Genomic DNA, 16,676 nt, shown 5'->3' with positions numbered 1-16,676 from the left:
TATATTGAATGAAAAGAAACAGAATTTTATACATTACAATCTTGTTTGGCAGCAGTTATCGTAGTTGATTATCATAAAGGGTTAATGTGGCAGAAATCATGGATTTAATTTTTGGATAGAGCAGTTTTTATGTTGTAATGTAATTAAAAACTCTACCCCAGCATCTTCTAGACTTGAAAATATATGCAATGGCTGAATCACATTTTTCTATCAGCAAATGAACAGGAACATATTCATGTAAGAAAAAAACCACACCATCGAAGAGTCTGCAAATGGGTATGAAACATGTGCAGAAACTCGGTTGCTTGTTTACGTATTTCCTCTACCTTCAGTAACAGAGCAATTATTCTTTAGGTAATAGGATGGAGGACTCTGAGCTTCAAGCAAGGTGGTTTTGGATTCCGTTCTGTGATCTGATACTAGCCAACGAAATATAAGGGTATATTTGTCAGTTGGGAACTTCTGGAATGTTTGGTTCCCTAATAAAAGCATACAGACAGAGGATAAGTGCCTTCTCAGCTGTGGTCACCCTCCTACCCTTTCTGCCTTTTAACGTGTTGTGTTATGGAGTTGTAGTAGCCACATTGCCACCCTGAGCAGTGAGCCTAACGATAGGAATTTGACGTGTAGACATGGCAAAGTGAAAAAGCAGAAAGATGTTGGGATCCTGAGTCATTGGGGAGATGGACCAACATTAGCTACTGTTCACCTTTAATATCTTGTAACACGAGGAAAAACAAACCCTTGTTTGATTAGCCTTGTGTTATTATGCATGAAAGCACTCCTAGCAAACAAAATATAAATGTTATTGGGTTGTAGATAATCTATCCTATTCACCCATCATATTTTCATTGATAGAGATTAGACTCTGCAGTAAATTGAGCTAGTGAGGTTAGCCTGCCACTTAAGTCATTCTGTAAAATTCAAAAGGACAGGATCTGCATTTCTTTGTTCGTATGCTGTTCCCTAATGGTAAAAACATTTTAATATTTGTAAAATGACTTTCTTTAGGCCGCCGTGATAAGATTAGTTGGGTACTACTCTTCTTTACCTAATTATTTCTCTCGTACCCAATACCCACATGCATACACATTTGCACATTCATGCTACTATGTTTCCTAATGGCCTTAATATCATTTTAAGGAAACTGTTTTCTGTTATCTATAAAAGGGCTAATTCCAGCAACAGTGCCAGTCAGCCTTTTTCAGTGAAGACTTTGAGAATAAGTATTATTAAATCTCAAAAGTGGCTTTATCTCTACGTAAGGTACTTACAGCTGCTATTGAGCAAGTGGTTATTGGCAATAATGCGGTGGTCTAAAGTGAAGCCACTGCAGGCATGTAGTGGCAAAGTATTCATTTCATAGCAGGCAAACGTGTGGAGTGAGACTTACTGTAAGTTAAATCATTCTGAATAACACAGGAGTGTGCACTTTCCAGCAAACTGTCCATTTAAGACATCTAAACCCCTCTACTCTGCATTCAGCAGCATTCTCTTTGAGAATGTACAATTCATCTTAGAGTCTTCCTTTTCCATTCTTCGGTGTTTCTGCTTTCTCCTTTCTCAAGAAAGTCAATGTGCGTGCTTATCTCAGACACTCACATTGCTCAGGACCAAGTTGGGTATCTATTTTATTGTGTAGGTAGCTATTGTTTAAGAGACTAAGTCTTGTCACTGCCTTAAGTCACGTGTGTCAGTGACTATATTGCAAGTACCATAAATTAGTCTGCTAGCCTCTGACGAACTCCATGTACATCCCAAAAATGTGCTTGTTTTTGTTTTGTATTTAGGAGGTCTTCTCCTCTAGCCTGTAAAACAATTACCAGGAAGAGAATTTGCTTTTTGGTTTCATAACAGGTTATAATGAGCATGCCTTCACACAAACATTGGTTTGCCCATTCCTCGTGTGTGTGGACCCCGGGTGTGTCACTAGAAAAATCAGAAGTTCTAGTGGGTAAACAAAAACAATCACCTGAATTGTAACTGTTTTGACTTAACTTGTCAAAACACAGTTCTGACAAGTCTGGGCTCTTGAATTTACAGTAGGTACAAACAAGATTAGAGAGGAATCTGAAGGGGCATGAGCAAGGGCTCAGGCATAAGTCTGCACCGTTAAACTGTGAACAGTTGATGTCATGCACATGCACTAAGACTGGTAAGTTTTGATTGGCTGCAAAAGGGATGGATCCTGCCTGGTAACTTGGCTTGCATTTCTTTTGAGGTGCAACCAGGGGGCTGAAAATGTAGCATTCATCGCTCTCTAGGCTGTGACTCCAGATAAAATTGTATTCTGTGCTACTTTTGAGGTTGAAAATTATACTGTGGTCGAGCAAGTAGTTTTCACCTAAATCATAGTTAAATGTTTTGGGACCATTAGTTTTATTTTTAATTTTTCCATACATGTTGGCATTTTGTTTTTAAGCTTTTGAATTTTGGAGGATAAATTACTAGAGGGCCACAATCAAGACCAGATCAGTCTTGTCTTTTGCCTCTCCTTGCGTATCTAGTGATGCAAACTTGAACCCCGAAGCTCCATCAATATCTGTTGCTCCCTGGCTGCTTTGCACAGTGACAAAAATCACTGCTTGATATTGCCTAAAATACAAAACATGAGAGTCACAGCTGCAGGGATTCTTTACAGTATGTTCTGTTGTCATATTTGGAACTGTATTTTCAGGGAGTTAATTAATATCCATAGGCATGCCCTACCTGCTTTTATTTATGACAGCAAGTCTTGCTTAATGGAATTTTTTAAGATAAAAGAACTTTGATTTTGGTCTCTGGAGCCCACTGTTTTATTATGTGTTTTTTTTTAATAAATTATTTTATGTTGTTCTATAGAGAGAACAGACTTTTTTCCTCCAAGCTCTCATGCATCTAAAGTATTAAGCTGTCATACACATACAATGTTACTGAGTGACACACAAAGTAAAATGCCTTTTTAAGAAGTTGCAATTTAAAACTAGGTAAAATTATGTTACTGGAAAAAATTCTAAATATAGGTGTTTGTTATTGTTATGTGTATGTGTTTATGTTGTGATGATGCCAGTAGTCTTGATCATGTCCTTGATGAGGAGAGGCATTGACTTTGGTTTATAATAACTATGGTAGGACAGCTGTTGCAACTGTACCCTCTGCGGACCTGATCAAGCCTCACCAATTGTCCTACCACTATTCTTTACACATAAAGGATCTAATCCAGAATTATGTGCCACATTCTGTTGTCATGTGTCCTCAGGTTTCCATATAGAAGAATTTCCCAGTTCCTCGCTGGGAACTTTTTTTCTTTTTTAAGATTACAGGGCAGTAATTTTGTATAATGTGCCTCAATTGAGTCGTCTGATGTTCTCCTAAGATTAGATTCAGGTCATGAATTTTTGGGAGAAATATCACAGAAGTGATACTGTGATCATTTTATTGCTTTCTAGCAGCACTACATGATTTTGATTTGTCCCATTATGCACAATGTTCCCTGTGATCACTTGATTTAAGTTGATGGTTGACAGTTTTCTTCATTGTAAATTACTCTTTTTTGCATTTGGAATTAAAAAGTATTTTGTGGGGAAGTGCTTTGAGATCATGTAAACATTCTATTCCTTGTCAACCTTTTACCCACCAGTTCAAGAATCTAGTGGTGTTCTGGGTTTTCAAATGATGACTTTTCATTTCCCCTATCATTTCTTCTACATTTGTTAGTCGACAATCCATCACAAGTGTTTTCTTCTCCCCATTCATTTATCCATCTATGCATTTAAATCAGTGTGAACTCATGGATTCACACTCTACTCGCTGGGCTTTAAACGATTGCTCTCACTATTTATTTTTATATGTAAATTACCTCAGAATTGCTCAGTGGGGGGAATCCCTTTAAGGTAGTGCTTGTGTCCTTTTGACATACCCTCTCAATCTTTAAGATGTTGCAGGATCACATTATTCTTTCCTTTCTCAAACCCTGGAATCAGATAATTCTTTGGAACTTTGGTTCTGTTCAATGTTGAGTTGTGTTTAGAAACCAAGATCTAGGAACTAGGTGTGTTTATTGCCATGAGGATATTACTGCCTCTGTGCCCTATCAGCAGACAGAATTTAGAATTACATGTACATGTCCACAATGTCTATTCCAAATATAAATTCCAATATATATTCTAAATATAAATCCACAATATATATTCCATACCCAAATTCTCATATTTTCTTCATTTTCTTTTTCTTTTGTTTTTAAAAAAGATTTTATGTATAAGTAATTGCCACACTTAATGCAGGGTTCAAAATCACAGTCCCAAGATCAAGAATTCCATGCTCCACCCACTGAGCCAGCCAGGAGTCCCCAAATACCCACATTTTCAAGTGTATTTCAATCTATCCATCATCTATTTTTAAAATTAGTTTCACATTAATACATCTGATTTTTTTAAAGATTGACATTTATTTTAGAGTGAGAGAAAGCATGAGCAAGCAGTGGGAGGGGCAGAGGGAGAGGGAGAGAGAATCCTCAAGCAGACTCCCTGCTGAGTGCAGAGCCCAATGTGGGGCTCAATCCCAGAACCTGGAGATCATGACCTGAGCTGAGCCCAAGAGTCCCACGCTCAACCACCTGAGCCACCCAGATGCCCCACTACACCCAACTTCAATCCAGCATTGTAGGACTCATTTTATATTTCACTTTTCCAATACTGGTATTTGTCCCTCCCTTTTTTTTGACAATGAGAAATCCATTTCCATTATTTTAAATCTCTTGGAATGCAATTTAGCACTTGTCATTGCTGCCATTGATGCCACTTGCTGCCATGCAGTTGTCCTCCTCAACACATTCAGCCTAGCCCCAGGGCTGCAGTTACTGCTACATCCCTAACTATGCAGATCCTTCTTTACTCCCACGGCCTCTGACAACGTATCCTGGGCTGCTGCTAGGACTCCCACAATTGCCGTCACCCTCCCAGTGGGAAAGCTCTCCTTGAACCCATTTGGGATCTGCTATTCCATGCTAGGATTCCTTCAACCACAGATGTTCTCTTCATCCCGCTCAGCTCCATCACCTCACAACAGAGAAGGGCTCCACCCTGAGCCTGCACTCTAAGTAGCTTATAGATTTGCTCAGGGAAGAAGGCAAGCAGGTAAGCAGGAAGAGAATGATTTTCAAGAGTCAGGAAAGTCAGGACATAAAAGTGGTTTAGGAAAATGCTTTTTGCATTTTTAATCATTCATTTTTTGGGGGATTTCCATTTTTACTTTTGCTACTCAATATCTTTGTTTAAATATTTTTTCATTATGATTTCTACATATTTGTTGGAGACTTAGAAAAATATATCAAAATTTTATGTAGTAGTTCTATTGCAATTCCAGTTTCTTTATACTGAGGCAGTTGTGTTTATATATTATAAAACAATATTACTTAACACATAAAGATCTATGAGAATTTACCTACTATATTATTTAAATGATATAGTTTACTCATTTGCAAAATAGAGATAATTATTAGTCCCTCATAGTTTGTTTGCATTCAATTGCTGTAAAGTTTTTAGACTGTTGTTTAGTTTCTAATACAAGCTACATAAATATTTGTTATAGAAATAAATATAAGTAATATGTTTATGGATATTATATTTCATAAGTATAACCAAACTATCTTAATCATTATTGTCCTACGTAATAACTTTCATCTTGAGTTTATCTGATGTTACTGTTTCTATCTCTTTTGCTTTGGCTTAGGGTTTTATTTTTCCAGTGTTTCTTTGTTAATATTTTAATTAATTTTATTTGCATGAATCTTTTTTCTCTTTAAAAATATTTTTATTTTTAAGTAGGCTCTACATCTAATGTGGGGTTTGAATTCAGACCCTGAGATCAAGAGTCACATGTTCTGGGGCACCTGGGTGGCTCAGTGGCTGAGCATCTGCCTTTAACTCAGGTCATGATCCCAGAGTCCCAGGATCGAGTCCCATGAAGGACTCCCTGCATGGAGCCTGCTTCTCCCTCTGCCTGTGTCTCTGCCTCTGTGTGTGTGTGTGTGTGTCTCTCATGAGTAAATAAATAACTTGTTTGTTTGCTTGTTCATTCATTCATTCATTCATTCATTCATTCATTCATTCGAGACACACAGAGGAGGGAGAGGCAGAGACACAGGCAGAAGGAGGAGCAGGCTCCATGCAGGGAGCCCAACATGGGTCTCCAGGATCACGCCCTGGGCCGAAGGCGGCGTTAAACCGCTGAGCCACCCGGGCTGCCCCAAATCTTAAAAAAAACAAAACAAAACAAAACAAAAAAACCCTACAGTTTTAGATTTTTACATTTAAGAGAATGACCCATCGTGACTATTCTTCTGTATACAGTGTGAATTATTATTGTTTTATTAATGTTATCACTTAAACTTACTTGAGATAAAGTCTATATGATCATAGTAAATTATCATTCATATATGTTGCTGGCTTTGATTTATTAATATTTTGCTAAATATTTTTGCATCCATAGTCATGAGGGATACTGGTGTCAATTTTGTTGTTGTTGAGGAGCAATGTCTTGGTCAGATTGTGATAGTAGGTTTATGCCAGTCTCTATTTTCTGATAGAGTTTGCATAATGTTGGTGTTTTTCACTTATTAAATGTTTAATAGAATTCACTAGTGAAATCATCTATGCCTGGAGTTTTATTTATTGGAAAGATTTTTGATAACAAGTTGAAAATTTAATTTCTTTAATAGATATAGGAATATTCAGAATTTTTGTTTCATCTTCTGTCAGTTCTGATAAATTCTATTTTACAAAGAATTGTCTACTTTATCTAAATTTTATAATTTTTTTGCCTGGGATTCTTTTTTTATGATTTTATTTATTCATTTGAGAGAGAGAGAGAGATAGAGCATGAGCAGGGAGGAGAGGAGAGGAGAGCAGGAGACCTGCTCTATCGCAGCCGGATCCCAACTTGATCCCAGCTTGATCCCAGGCCCCTGGAATCATGACCTGAGCTGAAGGCAGCCACTGAACTTCTGAGCCACCCAGGTGCCCCTGGCTTGAGATTCTTTAAGGCTTTTGACTCTTTAAATTTGCCTTTTTATTGTACTTGTGAAACTATTTTCAATACATTTTCTGCCTTATTATTTATCTTTTATCTCACTGGGGTCTGAGGTGCACTGACTTGTTTATATCTCCAGTCTGCTGTTAAACCCACCTCATGTATTTTTAATAACAGATACTATATTTTTATCTCCAGAATCTTTATTATGTCTATCTCTATTTCTACACTGTAATTTCTTAACTTTTTGTTTTTGTTGTTAGCATGTTTTTCTTTACTTAATTGCTGCTTTTAACTCTTTCTCTACTAATTCTAAACTCTGAATCATTTTGGCATTGGTCTTTTCCTTCCAGATTTATTAAAAATTTCCAGGATTATTTATGATGAGTAATTTGGTATTACATCCTAGATACTGCAAATGTTTTGCTGTGCGGAATTTCATTTTGGTAATATTCCTTGAGAGGGAGATTTTGGGTTCAAATCTTTGGAGAGATTTTGTGTTCATTCAGGTTATTAATTTCATTGAACTCAAACTGCAACCATTGTTTGTCTCTCAAGTGACAGCTCACATCTCAGATGGGCTGCTTTGTGAAAGCTCTACACATGCATGGTTCAGGTTCAGCCAGAGACTTGAGCAGAGGTTATGCATAGGACTGGGGATAGTCCCTTTCTAGCTCTTTCCTTGCTAAGATTTCACTTTGACTCTCCAGTGGCTCTGTTTCAAAGACCCGAAAGACAGTGGGGTTTTTTTGCCAGAGTTTTAACCTTCCTACACAGTGCCTGCACTTCAGCTAAAAGTGTTAAAAGTGGAAATATTACTCACACTAGAAGCAAAACCCAATTGATTGTATTTTGTCATTTAATACTGAATAACAGAAGTCTGCAAATATCCTATATTTTTCCTATGTGTTGAGCTGGTTATCTAGATTTCTTTTTTTTTGGTGATTACTTCTTTTTTTATAATAATAAATTTATTTTTTATTGGTGTTCAATTTACCAACATACAGAATAACACCCAGTGCTCATCCCGTCAAGTGCCCACCTCAGTGCCCATCACCCAGTCACCCCCACCCCCACCCCTCCTCCCTTTCCACCACCCCTAGTTCATTTCCCAGAGTTAGGAGTCTTTATGTTCTGTCTCCCTTTCTGATATTTCCCACACATTTCTTCTCCCTTCCCTTATATTCCCTTTCACTATTATTTATATTCCCCAAATGAATGAGAACATATAGTGTTTGTCCTTCTCCTATTGACTTACTTCACTCAGCGTAATACCCTCCAGTTCCATCCACGTTGAAGCAAATGGTGGGTATTTGTCATTTCTAATAGCTGAGGAATATTCCATTGTATACATAAACCACATCTTCTTTATCCATTCATCTTTCGATGGACACCGAGGCTCCTTCCACAGTTTGGCTATTGTGGCCATTGCTGCTAGAAACATCGGGGTGCAGGTGTCCTGGTGTTTCATTGCATCTGAATCTTTGGGGTAAATTCCCAACAGTGCAATTGCTGGGTCGTAGGGCAGGTCTATTTTTAACTCTTTGAGGAACCTCCACACAGTGTTCCAGGGTGGCTGCACCAGTTCACATTCCCACCAACAGTGCAGGAGGGTTCCCTTTTCTCCGCATCCTCTTCAACATTTGTGGCTTCCTGCCTTGTTAATTTTCCCCATTCTCACTGGTGTGAGGTGGGATCTCATTGTGGTTTTGATTTGTATTTCCCTGATGGCAAGTGATGCAGAGCATTTTCTCATGTCAATCCCATTTACAATTGCACCCAAAAGCATAAGATACCTAGGAATAAACCTAACCAAAGAGGTAAAGGATCTATACCCTAAAAACTATAGAACACTTCTGAAAAAAATTGAGGAAGACACAAAGAGATGGAAAAATATTCCATGCTCATAGATTGGCAGAATTAATATTGTGAAAATGTCAATGTTACCCAGGGCAATCCCTATCAAAATACCATGGACTTTCTTCAGAGAGTTGGAACAAATTATTTTAAGATTTGTGTGGAATCAGAAAAGACCCTGAATAGCCAGGGGAATTTCAAAAAAGAAAACCATAGCTGGGGGCATCACAATGCCAGATTTCAGGTTGTCCTACAAAGCTGTGGTCATCAAGACAGTGTGGTACTGGCACAAAAACAGACACATAGATCAATGGAACAGAATAGAGAACCCAGAAGCGGACCCTGAACTTTATGGTCAACTAATATTCGATAAAGGAGGAAAGACTATCCACTGGAAGAAAGACAGTCTCTTCAATAAATGGTGCTGGGAAAATTGGACATTCACATGCAGAAGAATGAAACTAGACCACTCTCTTGCACCAGACACAAAGATAAACTCAAAATGGACGAAGGATCTAAATGTGAGACAAGAGTCCATCAAAATCCTAGAGGAGAACACAGGCAACACCCTTTTTGAACTCGGCCACAGTAACTTCTTGCAGGATACGTCCACGAAGGCAAAAGAAACAAAAGCAAAAATGAACTATTGGGACTTCATCAAGATAAGAAGCTTCTGCACAGCAAAGGATACAGTCAACAAAACTAAAAGACAACCTGCAGAATGGGAGAAGATATTTGCAAATGACATATCAGATAAAGGGCTAGTTTCCAAGATCTCTGAAGAACTTATTAAACTCAACACCAAAGAAACAAACAATCCAATCATGAAATGGGCAAAAGACATGAACAGGAATCTCACAGAGGAAGACATAGACATGGTTATCTAGATTTCTTAAGATTACTTATTTGAATTTGAAGTTTATGTCTCAGTATCATATTTTGTTATTTTTCTGGATTACAGTGAGTCAATCGTTATTCAGTCAGGAGAGTTATCTTGTATTTTAGTCTGAATATTTTCCTAATTTAGTATTTCAGTTTTATTCTCCAATCATATCAGTTATCCCTATGTTAACTATGTTAATCTACTTTGCCTTTCCATTGTATCTATCAGTTCCTATCCAATATCTATGATATCTTTGTCTTTTGCTCTCCTCTTTGAGAGATTTTCCTTCAACAACTGTTATATATAATTTTACTATGATTCTCCTAGGGGTTTGCAAGCCCATCTTCTACAAAACAGTTTTGTGTAAGATCTCTGTTTATTTCCTTCATTCTTCATTCTTCATACCTTCTAGTCCCCAGATAGCATGTGGGGTGCTTAATACATTTTTGTTTTGAATAAATTATCCAAATTGAAATATAACTGGCTAATATTTCTTATTTTATAACCTGACGCTAGAACCATTGCCTGGTTTCAGTGTTGATGTTGTATTTTTCTTTTCTTTCTTTCTTTCTTTCTTTCTTTCTTTCTTTCTTTCTTTCTTTCTTTCTTTTCTTTCTTTCTCTTCATTTCAAACTATTTTATAAAGGGGAATTATGAATCTGCACATACCTCACAATTTTCCCCAGAAATGGGCTTGTGAACTTTTCATAGAGCATCCTAATTTGGATAGTTAACAATTTAGGTTTGATGAATATTCAAACTTTATTTCTTTATTTAACTAGGCTACATTTATTGTGGGTGGTTATTTTAAAAATGTATCCTGACAAGTTATTTATCAGTATTCTTTAAATATAATTACAATAAATGCCCAAATCCCCATCTCCCACTTACCCTTTCCACCAGAGCATAAAGCAATGGATACTTTCTGTAGCCTTAAGTGACTATTCCCGATAAATTATTATACCATATTGATTTTGCAAGAAGTTACTTCCACATTTCCAACAGAGAAGGCTTGTTATTCAGGGATTTTGGAAAAAGTGATTTCCTACAAAAATTTTTTATCTAAGAACCAAAAGAATAAGATTATACAGTAAAGTTGGAGGAGTCTGATAAGCATATATTTTATCTTTCTTAAGTACTTAGAGTTGATTGAGAACTAGACAGGATTTAAGGTTGAATTGCAAAACATTGTCTTTAGAGGCTAATTATATAAATAATATATTTATATAAATATTTTATATATAATATATATAATTTTATATATATAAAATATTCACATACATGAATAATTTACTAGTATCAATTTAACATCTTTTTGGAAAAGCCAATTATTGAAATAAATATTTTGCCTTATTTAGACCAAAAAGAGAAAAATGGTTGGTGACAAAATGTATTTATAAGCCATGCAACTAAAAATGGTGATTTACGTGCTTGAATGCTGTGCTTTGCTTTGTTAAATGAATCATTTAAAGGTGACACATTTGGTTGCAATATTTGTCTCATAAAGTCAAATACAGATTTCAGTTTACTTTTCTTTCCTTGTAGTAGAATTTAGTAAGACCTATAACTCAGATTTTATCAGTTCAACTTATTTAAACTTGGTTTTGCTTTTAAGTAACATATGAAGATTACCCTTAAAACTATACAAACAAACAAAACTTGCTTCCAGCACCTTATTTCTATATGTATTGGACATGTGAGTCTTTATTTCCTAACTAGAAAGAACATTTTCTATATATGTCCATATTCTTTCCTCCTTTCCAGACATGCCATTTTAGAACTCACTATTGACTAGATCTTCCATTTTAGGTCAGTATCTTCAAAATGCTTAGTGAATTTATCATTTTTTTTATGTAATCTCTCTGGGGCCTATAGTTGGACCTGTCTTGGCAAAAATATAAAATATGTGCTCAAGTGCTTTAGACTTCATTTCTATTGTATTTTTATTTTTCTCAGATGCTTTTTTCTTCTTACCTAGCTCCTGTATCTCTCACTCATTAAACACTCATGTCACAATCAAATCTGTTCTTATTACATCATTGGAAATCAAATTAGTCATTTACCACTTTATGTAATATAGCTCAATGAGTTATTTTTACATTAACTGTATTTGTATATAACTTTTATGTGGTACAGAATATCAGGCTCCCTTACTGAAGTAATTTTGGTGTCAAGGAGAAAATATTTCTCTTCTTTGTCTTGCTCTTTCCTTTCAAGAGAAGGCCACTCTGAACCTCCCTGAGGTCATGCCATGTAGGAGGCCACCTCAATATTTAAAAATTTTAGTTATCTAAAAAGCCAAACCAGATAAAAGTAAGATGAGAGATTATTTTAATTTAAGCTATCTGGAGAAAGTATTGCTATTTTCACACTTCAGTGAGAGTGTCTAATCAAGTTTGTAGAGTGAGTGGCACCGTAACAGGCTGCTGAAGAAAAAGTAGAGTGAAGATTTCTGAAAACTTCAAGTCACACCTTCCTGATAGTTTAACAATTTTGTTTATGGTCTACTTCTTTCCACTAATCTTAACCCTTACCCTATCCTGAAACTTAACACTTATACACTTTTTAGAAACCATATTTAGCTAGAAAACCTAAATCTAATAAAAATCTAAAAGCAGATTCTAATAACAAACCATGTATAACACTAATTATAAATTTGACCCTAACTTTAACTTTAACCATGTGTTAATGTTAATGTATATCTAAATCTAAATGTAATGTAGGATACCTAGAGCCAGGAATACCAAATATTCATTCACTCTTTCTTTCATTTATAATTGATATTAGTTGACATAATTAATGAAGTTGTTGAAATACCTACTAATGCCTATTATGTTATATAGACAAACATGTATTTACAGCCTTAATATACATAGAATTTTAATAATGTAGAGAGTAATCATAATAAATCATTACTACATATAAATACAATAAATGTTATCTTGAAAAAATCAAGAAAAAATTCTGAAATATAAAACTTGTTTAATAGGTATCACTGGATGGTGAGCTTATAGGTGGTTTCTTTTTTTTCTTTTTCCTTTCTCCTTTTCCAAATTTTCTCTGATATATAAAATTAATTTCATAATCAGAAAAATATTATTTAAGAGGAGAATTATTGCAATTACTATTGCAATAATTATTGATATTGCTAATGCAATTATCAAGAAAAATAGAGAATAGGATATAGATTTGATTATGTCTTACATAAAAGGAGTTTAAGTGCTTTTCAGGTGAATGCAGAGTTTACTTGGTTCAGCAAACCATTCATCAATCTATACTTACATGTTTCCATGATCCCTTTGACAGGAAAATCCCTTTCTTCTTCCTTTTACACATATCCATGTAAAAATTGACCAAAAAAACAAAACAAAACAAAACAAAAATAATTTCTCATTCTGTACTTCTGATCAAATTATGCAAATGTTCTAGTATATTATCTGAAAGGAGAAAACATCTGAATCGTGTTCCTTTATTACTGAAATAGTTAATCCAGAGCATTTTTACAAAGGAATATTGGCTTAATGAGTCAAATAAGAAGTAATACAAAATTATTTTCTTTTTTATAAGTAAATAGAGGAGGATGGGGAGGGTAGAGGCAGTGGAGGAAGAAGCTCCTGTACTCTTTAGAGCACCTCATATATTACTAATGTTATATAGACATAAAAATAGATCACAATGCTTTCACTTTTAAAAATTAATTTAGGACATTAATTTGGATACAATATATTGATAGAAATGAAATCAAGTCAAATATTGACACTGAACATAATATCATTAATTATTAATTTTATTTATTAAGGTAACTTTGCAATTTAGTTTTGCAGTATATTGTCAGAATCAATAAGGAGGTTGCATAGTAACCCTACACTGCCTCATTCATATGTTGATATTGTCTACTCTCTTTTCAGATTTCAACTTAAGGGTGAAATTGCAAGTTATTATATGGAAAGCACTCATATAATCACACAAACTATTCACTTAACTAATAATAAGTTCCCTTTTACCTGTAAACTTTCTTCATTCTTTTCCCAAACGTGAACCTAATCTGGACCAAAATATATAATTTCCAAGTAAGGTTAAGGACACTAATTCTAACATTTTTTTTTGTCATCATGTAGTCAGCACATATAATACTACTTATATTTAATTTTATGCTGCCTTAAAAATATTTAAAAGCTGTATACTTGATCTCTCTAAGGCTAGGAATTCTATTGCCTTTCTATGGCCTTTGTCAAACATAAAGCAATGCATTGAATAATATGGAATGAATAAGTTCTGTACAGTTATCAGAAATTGTTCACCTTAAATATACTCCTGAAAGATCTGTTTTTTTCTTTCCTTTTTTAATCCAGCCTGCTTGTAACCTTTAGTAAAACCCTAGGATTATTGATTAGAAAATTTGTTCATAGTAAATTATGAAAACACCCTTCAAATGAGGATGGTGACCCCATAATTGAAAAAAAAAGTAAAAGAGTAGGAAACAAGAGAAGAATAATTTTGGTACAGATGCTAATATTAAAATAAGGAAAAATCTATTGTGTCTGTCCACTTTTAACACAGAATTTTGACATAGCTGAAAATACCATTGTGGAATCAAGCAAAAGGCAAGTAACTAACTCTATTTCCATTGATGTGCCCTTGAAGAAAGTGGTGTAGATACTTTTGAAGTTTATATCCAGAAATTTTTAAGAATTAAGGTGCCAAAGGGTAGAGTTTTTCAGAGTTGGTTGTGCGCATTTTCTGAAAACATCTGTATAAGATTGGAGTTTTGAGAATCTCTGAAGTTTTCCCTTAAAATGTATGCAGAGAGCACCAACCCTGGGTTTCCCCTGGTTAGCCCCCCATAGCACCCTGTTACCTTTCTCCGAGGACAAAACATCCTTGGTGCTTACCGCAACTATTAAATGACTTTTTGTAGCTCCAAAATGTCAATTCCAGCAAAGCATTAACATCCAAGAGAAGCTTCTTTCAATTTCTCAATTGCTCATGGCTTTCATTCCTGATGCTATCTATTGCAAAGATTTCTGAACTAACTACCTCTGAAGCACACGCTTACTGAAAACATTTGTAAAGTGAATGTTTAAAAAAAAAAAAAAAAAAGCCTGTCACCCTCCATAAGAACCTCTGTACCTTCTCTTTGCTGCGCAGCCCTGACATTTCAGTAATTGCTTCAACCTTCGTGCAGCCAGGCTTTGTGCCTCCCCTGGATGAAACACTTCCTGGAGTCTCTATTTTAGAAGTTCTCTGCTTTGATTACTAAGGCAGTAAGTTTCTCCTCTGACCAGCCAAGGCTGCTTTTAGCCTGTCAACATGTCTGAATCAAGTTTTTCCTCAGTGAAAATGGAGTACCCACAGTGAAAAGTGGTTTTATCATTTCCTGTCTTCTTTAAACTCTTTCTGAGTGAACTAAATTTACTTGTGGGAGTTTTGCTTTGTTTTGCCTTTTTTTTTTTGCTTTATTTTATTATTTTTTAAATGAAACTGATCGATATTTTGCAATAACTCCAAACCACTGAGAAGAGATGTTTATAGGAAGTACCTCTGTGAGCTTAGGGCTTTTAAATAGGATTTGTTGGCAATCAAGATTGCTTCAAATTGAAATAAAACTCTGCAAGGAATTATAAATGCATGAAGAAGAAATAATCCAAAATTAATGGAAAGAATAAGTCATTTCTGTCATCTTTGTTCAGTGCACCCAACACTTCCCAGTGTTTCTGTGTTCCCTGTTTGAATGAGAGGCAGTGGCAGGAGTGGGTAGCGTAGAGGACTTAGAAGCTGTGCCTTTCAAAGAGTTCACCGCTGGAATTGTAAACTGGTACATTTTCTAGGGAGAGCTAATGCAGCCCTCTAATAAGTGTGAGGAGGGTGTGTGAGGAGGGTAAGAGAGGATCCAGATACCTAGTTTTGTTTTGTTTTTTTAAGAGTTTATTTGTTTATTTGTGAGAGACACAGAGAGAGAGAGAGAGAGAGGAGAGAGGCAGAGACACAGGCAGAGGGAGAAGCGGGCTCCAGGCAGGAAGCCCAATGTGGGACTCCATCCCGGGTCTCCAGGATCAGGCCCTGGGCCAAAGGTAGGCGCTAAACCGCCGAGCCACCCAGGGATCCCCTCCAGATACCTAGTTAAGCAACTATAAAGGGCGTGGTTGTAGAACTGCTAAGCACAACAGTGATTGGTTTAGAAATTTTCAAACTTTGAAAATCATTTGAACATTTTATTCATACTTCTTGGTTAGGAAATAAATCTAGAATGTTGTCAGTGGTGTTGGACAAGACAGTATTGTGATTAATACTCCCAATGTGTTTCCTCCCCTAGTTTCTTTTTATTTGTCACCATCTTCACATGCAATCAGCTAAGCATTGTGCACCTTGCCTCAGGGAAGGAATAGTATCATAAAAGGAAGAGGAAACAAGCCAAGTCCATTCTTGGGTTTTGAGTTTCACAACCTAGGCCACAGATAAATGAACATTTAAACTATGAACAATAGTTTTGAGGTATCGTGATGAATCTTGCAATATTTCCCTGCTAGAACCTCTATTCCTATTTCTACCCTGTACTGGATATTTTAACTGACTGTTATGGGGGAAACAGAATGAGCATAGTAAAAGTAGACAAAGGGCTTAGATGTTAAGCTTAGTGACTCTATTTACCAAGCTTACATGCTAAGGCATGTGCCCAGAAATTATTACATAATACTTCTAGGTTAAAGGGTTTTTTTGAGATAGGCCCTCAGAATTTCTCCATAAGATGGCAGTGCCCAGGATCAGTAGGTCTAGTCTCGTGTACTTTGGGCAGCCCTGCCCTGTTTCTTTAGACTTTAAAGGAATGGAAACATAAAACAGAAAAAGGAGTGGATCCCAACATGGCTTAAGATCCAAATTAGAAACAAGTCAGCATGCACTTTGTGGATTGGGTTTCACTGGATGCCCC

General features: G+C 35.8%; 1 long non-coding RNA gene across 2 annotated transcripts in view; it reads right to left on the bottom strand.

Moving 5' to 3' along the window:
• The window catches only part of LOC140624518 (uncharacterized), a 72,790-nt gene extending 57,805 nt beyond the window's left edge, over window positions 1-14,985 (bottom strand). Inside the window, exons 1-2 of one of the 2 annotated variants that reach the window (XR_012023983.1) lie at window positions 14,879-14,985; window positions 13,031-13,073 (exon numbers count right to left, since the gene is read on the bottom strand). This is a non-coding gene — a long non-coding RNA (uncharacterized lncRNA). Of the gene's footprint in view, window positions 1-13,030; window positions 13,074-14,640 lie in introns of both variants that reach the window. The other variant, XR_012023982.1, reaches the window with a different exon arrangement.
• Between the last annotated feature and the right edge of the window lie 1,691 nt (window positions 14,986-16,676).

This window comes from Canis lupus, chromosome 34, assembly GCF_048164855.1.
Source record: "Canis lupus baileyi chromosome 34, mCanLup2.hap1, whole genome shotgun sequence".
In the NCBI taxonomy this organism is placed as follows: Eukaryota; Metazoa; Chordata; class Mammalia; order Carnivora; family Canidae; genus Canis; species Canis lupus.
This window is presented reverse-complemented; position numbering and strand designations above follow the sequence as displayed.